A 9729-nucleotide genomic window follows, 5' to 3' on the forward strand; every position below is an offset into this window, starting at 1 on the left:
GAAGTTGATGGTTCTACAGTAGTGCTTCTGGCAATCTGACACCAAATGAACTGCTGCACGTCCAACGCTTGTAAGCAAAAGCTTCTCCTCGTGCTGCGAGCCACCGTGCATGCGTTGGTGAGGGAGAAGGCGTAATCAAGCTTCTCGTCGTTCTGTGAGTTGATGGGACACATCAAAGTTATTTACTAGTAGTACGTACTCTCTCCAAAAAAGGGCTGACCATGTCATTGCTACCATCCCGTGCTCCGTCGTTGAGTACATGCACTATTCACGTGCCATTCACGTGCCATCGAGGAGAAAAAATATTGCGTAGGTTCCATCGAAGTGCACGACTCACTTACAGAAAAGGGTTTCCCCCCGCTTCCCCCCCCCCCGCACGACTCACTTACACACTATTTATCTGATTATCTCCATTTTCTTGCATGACACGTGCACCTTGATGCTAGATGTCTCACGTGTTGGGAAAAGGATGAACAAAGCTCATGTAAAAGAAAAGAGTTGAAGAGCATAGATTCCCGACGACCGACGAGGAGCAAGGAACCTCGCGGTGGAGCGTCTGCAAAGAACCTTGCGCGTTTTCCCCTGTTTTTTGCCGCCTGCCCACCTATAAACAACTAAAAGAACATGAACATAAACAGTACATCAGGATGCTAAGTTGAAGATGTTTTATTCCGTTCCCAAATATAAGTCTTTTTAGATATTTCAATAAGGGACTACATACGAAACAAAATGAGTGAATCTACACTCTAAAATATGTACACAAGCCAACACACTAACTCCATCCGAACCAACTCATGCACATACGCGCAGAACATGGAGCACACAACGCACGTACACAAGACATCCATGCACACAGGCTCGACCGCAGAATGCACGTGAATAAGACATGCATGCGCACACACTCGGCTGCATGGAGGCGTGCGCCATCTGCGGCGACGTCCGGTTCGTCGTGCTACGGCGAAGCTCGCACTCAACAGCGCATACACATCTCTTGCAGGACCTCTTTGCCGTCGTTGCTCAACTACTAGTCGGAGACGAAGACGACCGCAACCTCGGCCTTAGAGCTAGCACCGATGGAAAAACACACATGCTGCACGCACACGAGCACATACGGAGTGCCCACGACGTGGTGGTGGTGCGTCCCCAGTCGCCTCTACTCCTTCTACGCACGTTGTCTATCAAGGCGGCTGCATGCTAATGATGATGTGGGTGAGATCTTCGAGGACTCAGATGACGACGAGGAAAATTATGAGACACAAGGTGACGTACACCGTCAAGGTCTACGGTCAAGGGGGTGCTAGCAAGTGCTTAGATGTGCTTAGAGCAAGTACAATAGAGCTGAGTCAGCGGGCTATAAGGAATAAACAGTAGTATATTTCTGCTTAGTTGGAGGAATGAGAAGAGGAGAGAGAAGGTAAGCGGGCTCTTCGTGAAGAGCCAGCTCTAGCACGTGCTCCTAGGCACTTTGTACATGTTGACTATAAGATGGGCTGTAGGCTTATAGCCAGCAGTTGGCTATACTATTAATGCTCTTTAGATGAGGTGCTAAGTGCATTAAATGGCTTAGTAACTCAAGTGTTCAATGCATAGGTGCTTAGTTTATTGGTGCCACATCATATTTTATGCCTACGTGGCAGGCTTAGCAGCTATACATGGTGGATCACTGGGAGAGGCCAAGGCTGGTCATAGTGGGGAGTAACTTGTACTGTAACATATTACTATGTTACTCTAAACATCTCTATAAACCGGAAAGGAGGGAGTAGTAACATAGACTAGTGTCATATGCAGAGTATGGGAGCACATGATATTTCCCCGTCAGGACCGATCCCAAGTTGCCTTCTCACCTTCTCGGCCCAACAAAAACCCCTCCCCCCTCCCGCGCGCGCTTCTCGCCCGGCGCCAGCTGAGCCCGCCGCTCCAGATTGATGGCAAGTCAGGGCGATGCGACCTCTCACTGCTTCCGCCATTGAAGCGGCACGCCGACCGAGGGCACCGCCCGCTGCACGCCCGACATTTCAGACTACACAGTGGATAGTAACTTTTAGAGCAAGTACTATAATTAGATGACATAAGCAGGCTATAAGGATTTAAATATAGTATTTGTGATTAGTTGAAGGAGAGAGAAGAGGAGAGAGAAGAGAAGTGGATTGTAAACGTGTAGCCGGTTGTACTCCAACATACTCTACTTTGTGAGACAAAAGGTGGGGCCATTGTTAATGATATTGTATTTATACTAAAGGGACTAACAGACGTCTTAATTACTCCGTTTTTTTGAGACAAACCTTGGTGGGTCTATTATTGACTTTTTTTGAGCTATTATTGACTTGGACGTGGGGTTTGGGGGCAAAGGCCTACTATTATACTCCAACCTGACATGCTCTACCCTAGCCGCCGCTGTATCATATGGTTTCGCACCGTCCCAGATCTTAGCGCCGCCACGCAATTCTTCTCCAGCCCTCCTTCCGGCGTGCACCGTGAGAAGGGACAACAGTCCTCCGAACCTCGCCTTTCGTGATCCTGTACGAGAGAGGGGCGATCAGGTTTTTGGGGAGCACACTCCTATGACTGCTGCCAGCGACGACTTCCTCAACGACAGCCTTCTTCCCTAACCTCGGTAACCTCTTCATCAACAACATGAGTGACAACATCAACCACATCAGTTCTACTCCCGCTGTACAGTATGTGATTCTGTCCTCCTGGTTTAATCCGCATCATTACTTTGATGTTTGCAATTGTCGTCATGATCTATTTACTGCTGATTCGGATTAAATCTCATACTAAATTGCTCATATATTCAATAATCCAATCCAAAAACCAGATCACAGGCAATTTACTCCGAGTGGTTTTGTTGCGCTTTTGAAGCCGCCTACTTTTAAGGGGGTGCAATATAAAAGGTGGCGCACAAGAGCAGTATATTGGTTTTAGATCATGTACTGTTATGATGCCACTAAGGGTAAGCCTGAGGGCGATCTTAATCCTACACAGCAGGAAGCTTTTTAGAACATGGATACCCTCTTCAAAGCCGCCCTGCTGAGTGTTCTTGACGATTCCATTGTGGATTCGCATATGTTGTTTGACAGCGGCAAAGACATGTGGGCTGCGCTCGAGGCCACGTTTGGGCCCTCGGGTGCTGGCAACGAGTTGTACGTCATGGAGCAATTCTGTGACTACAAGATGACTGGTGAGCGCTCTGTTGTTCAGCAGACTCATGAGATACAGTCACTCTCTAAGGAACTTGAGCACTTTAAGTGTGTGTTGCCAGACAAATTTGTTGCTGGGACCATCATTGCCAAGCTTCCACCTTCGTGGAATGATTTTTCTACTTCTCTGAAAAACAAGAGACATGAGTTTTCTGTTTTGGATCTCATTAGCACTCTTGATTTTGAGGAGAAGGCGAGAGCAAAAGACACACGTGCTCGGGTCGCCGAGGGAGTTTCTAGTGCCCACATGGTACACGATAAGAACTTCCAGCCCAACCAGCCCCAAAACAACAAGAACAAATCTCAGGGGAAGGGCAAGTTTGATGCAAAGAACAAGCCGTCACATTCTACCAACTTCAAGAAGGATTCTCATAACGGGAAGGGATACAAACCTCAATTTTGGTAGTACCACACAAAATTTATATGGATGCATCTACCTGCTGTCAGCTAACCTCATGGTGCTCCAGGTATTCCTACATCCGTAACTAGGTACGATGACCACCGCAAGATGAAATTAGCTTATTCGTACGTTGACTTGCTGAATGCAGTGCGGAACGATCCTGTCATGTGTGGAGGAGCAAACAAGCAGTGCAACCGAAGGTGGAAATCAACCAAGGACTTATGAAATTATATGTAATCTTCCTCAGGCAGGTCAGTATCCCCTTCATCCAGATGATCGTGTTTTGTCATGCCGAGCTATTGATATGTGCTACTGTTTTGCAACACCGTTTAAGTATAGCTACTGTTTTCCTATCTTTCTAGATTCAGGACAATGAATATGATATCAGGGGAACTACACAATATGGACCCATGTTGAGTCATCTCTATTGCCTCATGTGTTTGCTGCAAATGTGTCAGCATCAATTGCAAGATGAGGCAGCTAGCTAGCTGTGGAGTTGCCAACATGCTCAAAGTGCTCGCAACATTGAGAAGAAACAAGCATACCCTGGAAATTAATGCGTGCGCAGGGAGGCCCTTTGCTCAGAGAAGCATCGACCAATTTTCTTTATTTCCACGCCTTCTCACAGTTTTGTATATTGGTTATAGTATGGTGAATCATTGAGATGCATAGACATGTTGGACTTTTGTTCTTCTGAATGTTAGTTTAACGTGAGTGTCTGCATCCAGTACCGCATCCTCTAATTTGGTGGATGCACACAGAGAAAATAAATCTCCTTAATTTACTCCATAACCACCCTATTAAATAGGCCTAGTAACAAACCAGGCGCATGTAGTGGCCGGCGGCCACATGCATCCTGCATGCATGGCCAGTCATGCAGCAACGCAAAAGAAGAGAGCGGTTCTTGGGAAAAAGCGAGTAGTTAGTGCAGCGGGCCTTATAAACATGAACAACTCGCTCTCCCGCTTTCGTCTCCCCACCCAATTCCCCCCGCTCCCCAATCTTCCTCACTCGTACAGAAAACCCCGCTCACCTTCTTCCTCACTCGTACAGAAAACGCCTGCTCCTCTTCTTCCACTCCTACATAAATCCCCAATCCTCCTTCTTCCCTACTCACACTGCCACTAGGCTCATCTCTGGCTACTCTTCTCAAACCCGTGAGCTCGGCATGATGCCCACAAGGAAAATGGAGTCGGCTGGCCCCAGCGCCAAGAAGATGAGGCTCCCGCCAGCAGCAATGCCGGTTGTAGATCCTGCACCCGGTAGCGCGGGGAGAAGCGGCGAGCCCCCCCCCCCCACCCGGATCTGAGGACCCGGTAGAATCTCCGGTGGACCGCATCAGCGATCTCCCGGACGTCATCCTTGAGGAGATCATCTCGCTTCTCCCCACCAAGGATTTATGCCGCACACAAGTCCTCTCAACTCGGTGGCGCCCTCTATGGCACACCGCGCCCCTCAATCTTGACTGTCGTCAGATATCTGTCCTTCCTGAATTTGATCTCATCAGAGCCATAACCTCTTCTCACCAGCAGGGCCCCGTTCAATGCCTCTGCATCCCGACAAGCTACCTGCTGTCCATACGGGCAAGGTGGACGCTTGGCTGACATCCCCTGAATTCGGAAAACTCCAGCAGTTTAAGTTCTACCATTACCATGAAAGTTTCATACCACGAATATACCAAGAATTCGTCCCCACACCACCGTTGTCCATCTCGCGGTTTTCCTCCTCTCTCCACACCACCACCTTCGCCCGGTGCCATCTACAGACGATCTGGTACAAATGCTTCGACTCCCACTGCTAAAAAAACTTTCACTTGTGGTGGCTTATCTGCCGGAGGCCTCACTGCTCAGCATCATCCACTCCAGTTGCCCTGCCCTGGAGCGCTTGCTGATTGTTTTGGGAATAGAAATCGGTATCAGTTGTCTCCAAATAAAGTCGCCTCACCTTAAAAGCATTGGAATTTGTTTTGAAGGACAACAGCTCATCATCGAAGATGCCCTTCACTTGAAAGGTTGCTCCTTGATAATTGTTATACACCTTCAGAAATAACTGTCGTCTCTGCGCCCAAACTGGAGACCTTGGGTGTAATTCATGACCCGTTTAATAATCACACGGAGTTGGTGTTTGGCTCCTCACCTTTTCAGGTACCGTATATTATCATCTACACATTGGTAATCATATGCTGCATTTTTCATTTGTGCGCTTAAGTTTTATATCATCTTGGAGTACACTTTGGGTACTAATATTATGTTATATGCTCAATGAAGAGTTCGTCCATTGATAGCCTATCAATGCTGCTGGATTCTGTCAAGATCATATATATCAGAATGTAGAGTTTTGATCTGGACATAATTATTGGCTTGCTGCGATGCTTTCGATCTCTGGAGAATTTATACATAGAGGTGATGATTTCATCCACATTTAAAGCCCGTATATATTGTATTAGAATTAACTGTTCAGCTGTTGTTCTTTCGACATACTCTTTTTTCAGACCTTAACCGTTTTCAATCTTCATGTCTACTTAGGCAGAACCACATGGAGAAAAACATATAACCAATCGTTGGCATAATAAGCACAAGGATTTTCTCAGTTCTCATGACATTCGTTTGAGGACAATAACGATGGGACGATATGCATCCAACCAGGCAAACAGAAGCTTTGTCACATTCTTCCTGTTGAATGCGAGGTTAATATTGTCCATGAGGCTTAATTTTTACAGCAAGAGATCTCTCGTGGACGAACATGTTGAACAACAAAAAAAGAAGTTTCAGGTGGACAAATGGGCTTCTAAACGTGCTCGGCTTCTATTTACAACAAGCTGTAGACATCCTAAAATAAATTTTTTTGCACAGGATGTTGATTTTATGGATCAAACCAATCCATTTGTTTGTGACTGAAAAAGAGTGGTTGGGTTAGATGTTACTGTCATGTTCAATCTAGGTTTTGTCTAAAAATTTGATGAACAATTAATCCTTGGCCTTTTGTACCATTTGTATGCTTGACTTGCATGTTGTTGCCCTCGTACTCCCCTCCACCCGCCACTACATTGCCGCATCTTCCATGGCTGTTGTTCGTTCCCGTCCGAGGCCTTGCCGTTGTTCTCCGCCTTGGTTAGCTCGCTGTGCTCGCCACCGTCTGGTGTTGTCAACATGGTAAACAACCAAGAGGAATCAGGAGATGACTGTACGTGGAGAGGCTGACAGTAGGGACCCACCAAGGTCATTGCATTTCGCAAGCCGGTGCCTCGTTATTACAAGCCAAAACAATACTTCCTCCTAATTGTTTGACAACTAGGTTCCACGCCATTGTCAATGTAGTCAATAAACGAGAAAATTACACAACGAGCAGATAACACGATGGACGCAGCAGCTCGCCTAGTTGTTTTTCAGTTTCAGAGACGGAGCTCAACTGTGCGCTGTGCGGGGGCTGTGGCCCGTCTAGCCCACGCTTACGCTTTTATTAAGCACATGACGAGCCCAGTTGATTTTTTTTCTTTCTGAAATTGGCTAGCCCAGTTCTTTTTTTTGGAGAATACCAAAACCAAGGCCTACTTGCTTTTCTCAGCCGTGCTGGGCTGCAAATCTTTCAAGACGAGGAGGGATAAGAAATGGGCTTCCCTAGAAAACAGGCTATAAGTTGTAAGAAATGGGCTGTAAATTTTTAAACCAAGGCCAACCGGCAATTGCATTAAAATATCATTTTTTTTCAGGATTTCTCTACTCTCTACTCATATAAAAACCAAAGCCAACTGCCAATTACATTAAAATATCATCTTTTCACCCACAAGATAAACTACTCATACAAATGCATCTTCATGTTCCGTGCAACGAACGGGCATCTTGCTAGTTAAGATTCTAAATTTCATTCTTTTTTGGCAGACAATTGTTTTTTGAATTTTATTTTGATATAACTTTTTTAAAACTATTTTTAACGTGACTCGAAATTTCGTGATTAAAAGTGTTCGGACCCCACCGAAATATGCAAAATTTCATTGAATTTTTTAGCAACGCCCAGAATATGGTCTGTAATGCTAATAAAAAGAATATGGGCTTCAAATATCCTTAAGAATTAGCAAATGGGCTGTAAATTATTGAAAATAATGGCTAATGGGCTGTATGCTGTTTTCCACAGATTTGGAGGCTGACTTCTGGGTCTACTAGGTTGACGATGACGTTGTCCTAATTTTTTTGACGCGTACGCAAGGCTTTGTCAACTTAGTCAACACACAACAGTGACGATTGGATGTCCATCCAACGGCCACCGTGCTTCTTCAATCTCTGATCTTCCTGCTTCGGCCGCCCAAACCAGCGCCGGCGGGACTGCCTGCTCCCTCCTCCTGTGGTTGGTTGTGCTACCGCCAGGCCATCCCTCTAACCACCCACACATCCTATTATTTTCCGGCGACATCAGCATCAGTCCCAGCTGACCAGTCAACGCTCGTTCTCCCCGCAGCGTGGGCATCCGCTGCGGTGGCTTCGTCGGCTCCGGGTGGTTCTCTTCCTGGGCCCCGCCCTCATCCACTGCGTTTGTGCTCTCGGGGCGGCGAGGTCAACATGGTCAACAAACAATAGCCATCGGAAGAGGCTAACAGTAGGGGCCCACACAGGAAAATGCCTCCTTATTACATGCAAAATAATGATTCCTCCACCTGATAGCTGGGACCCACCGGAAGGGTCTCTGTATTTCGCGAAAAAAACGTTCCCCCCGCTGTCAGCTCGAACCCACCGGAAATGCCTCCTTATTGTGCACAAAAAAAATGAATACTCCCCCTGCTAGTTGGGACTCACCTTGGTGGGAGGCTGACTTGTGGGCCTACTAAGTTTACGGGGACGGAGGGCTTTGTCAACTTAGTCAATCTGAACGACTCTAGCTCCAGTGACCGTACGATGTCCATCCAACGGCCGTAGTGCTTCTTCAACCTCTGATCTTCGTGCTCCAGCCGCCCAAAGCAGCGCCGGTCGTACCGCGTGCTCCTGCCTTCCATGGCCGGCTGTGATGCCGCGGAGGCCTCACCGCCCCCTACTACTCCCACCGCTGGCCATGCCATCCCTCTACTCACCCACACCCCCTGTTATTCTGCGGCGACGGCAGCCTCACCCTCATACTGCTCTTCGCGTGGGCATCCACTGCTGCGTCTTCCCCGGCTCCGCGTCGTCCCCTTCCTAGGCCTCGCCCTCGTCTACCGCAGTGGTGCTCTCGGCGCGGCGTGGTCAATGTGGTCAATGACCGACTTCCATCGGAAGAGTACTGTGCGTGGAGAGGCTGACAACTGGGTCCACGGCGACCGCAAGGAAGTGCCTCCTTATTACGCGCAAAATAATTATTCCTCCACCTGACAGCAGGGACCACCGGACAGGCCACCAGTATTGCATGGAAAAAACATTTCCCCCTGACTGATGGGACCCACCAGCTACATCTTCGTACGCAAGGAAGTGCGTCCGGGCAAAAAAAAACCCAAAACGATTCGCCCCCCTGACTGCTGGGACCCACCAGCTATATCTTCGTAGGCAAGGAAGTGCCTCAAAGTCGGGACCCACCTGGTCGAAGCGTACGTAGCGTTGTCATTCTGCTCGCGAAAGTGTACGTACATACTGGTCGATAAGGCACGCATGTGTCGTAGTAGAGGCGCGCACGTGTCGATGTAGAGGCGCGCACGTAGCATGTACACGTACGTACAACGGCGAGGGTGCAAGAAAGAAAATACGACTGCATACATACATACGGGCAGGGTCTCAAATGCCTACTCGCGCATACATACATGGCTGGGTCGGAACGGAGAAACAACATCGTCGTCGTGTTCATGGGGAGCCAACTGGCTGGGTCGGAATGGAATGCGTGGTTGTGTTCATTGGGAGGGCTTGGACGGAACAGGCAATGGAAACGAGGCCTGGCATACCGCACAATGGAGGAAATAGACCTCCTACGTTCAGAACGGGGTCCTGTTGATCGGGAGGGGTGTGGGGTACCGCAAAATGGAGGAAACGGACCTCCTACGGTCGAAACGGGGGTCCTGTTGATCGGGAGGGGTGTGGCGTACCGCAAAATGGACGAAACGGACTTGTGTTCGAGTGCTACGGTCGAAGCGGGGGTCCTGTTCATCGGGAGGGGTGTGGCGTACCGCAAAACAGA

The sequence above is a fragment of the Triticum dicoccoides genome, chromosome 4B (assembly GCF_002162155.2).
Source record: "Triticum dicoccoides isolate Atlit2015 ecotype Zavitan chromosome 4B, WEW_v2.0, whole genome shotgun sequence".
NCBI lineage: Eukaryota > Viridiplantae > Streptophyta > Magnoliopsida > Poales > Poaceae > Triticum > Triticum dicoccoides.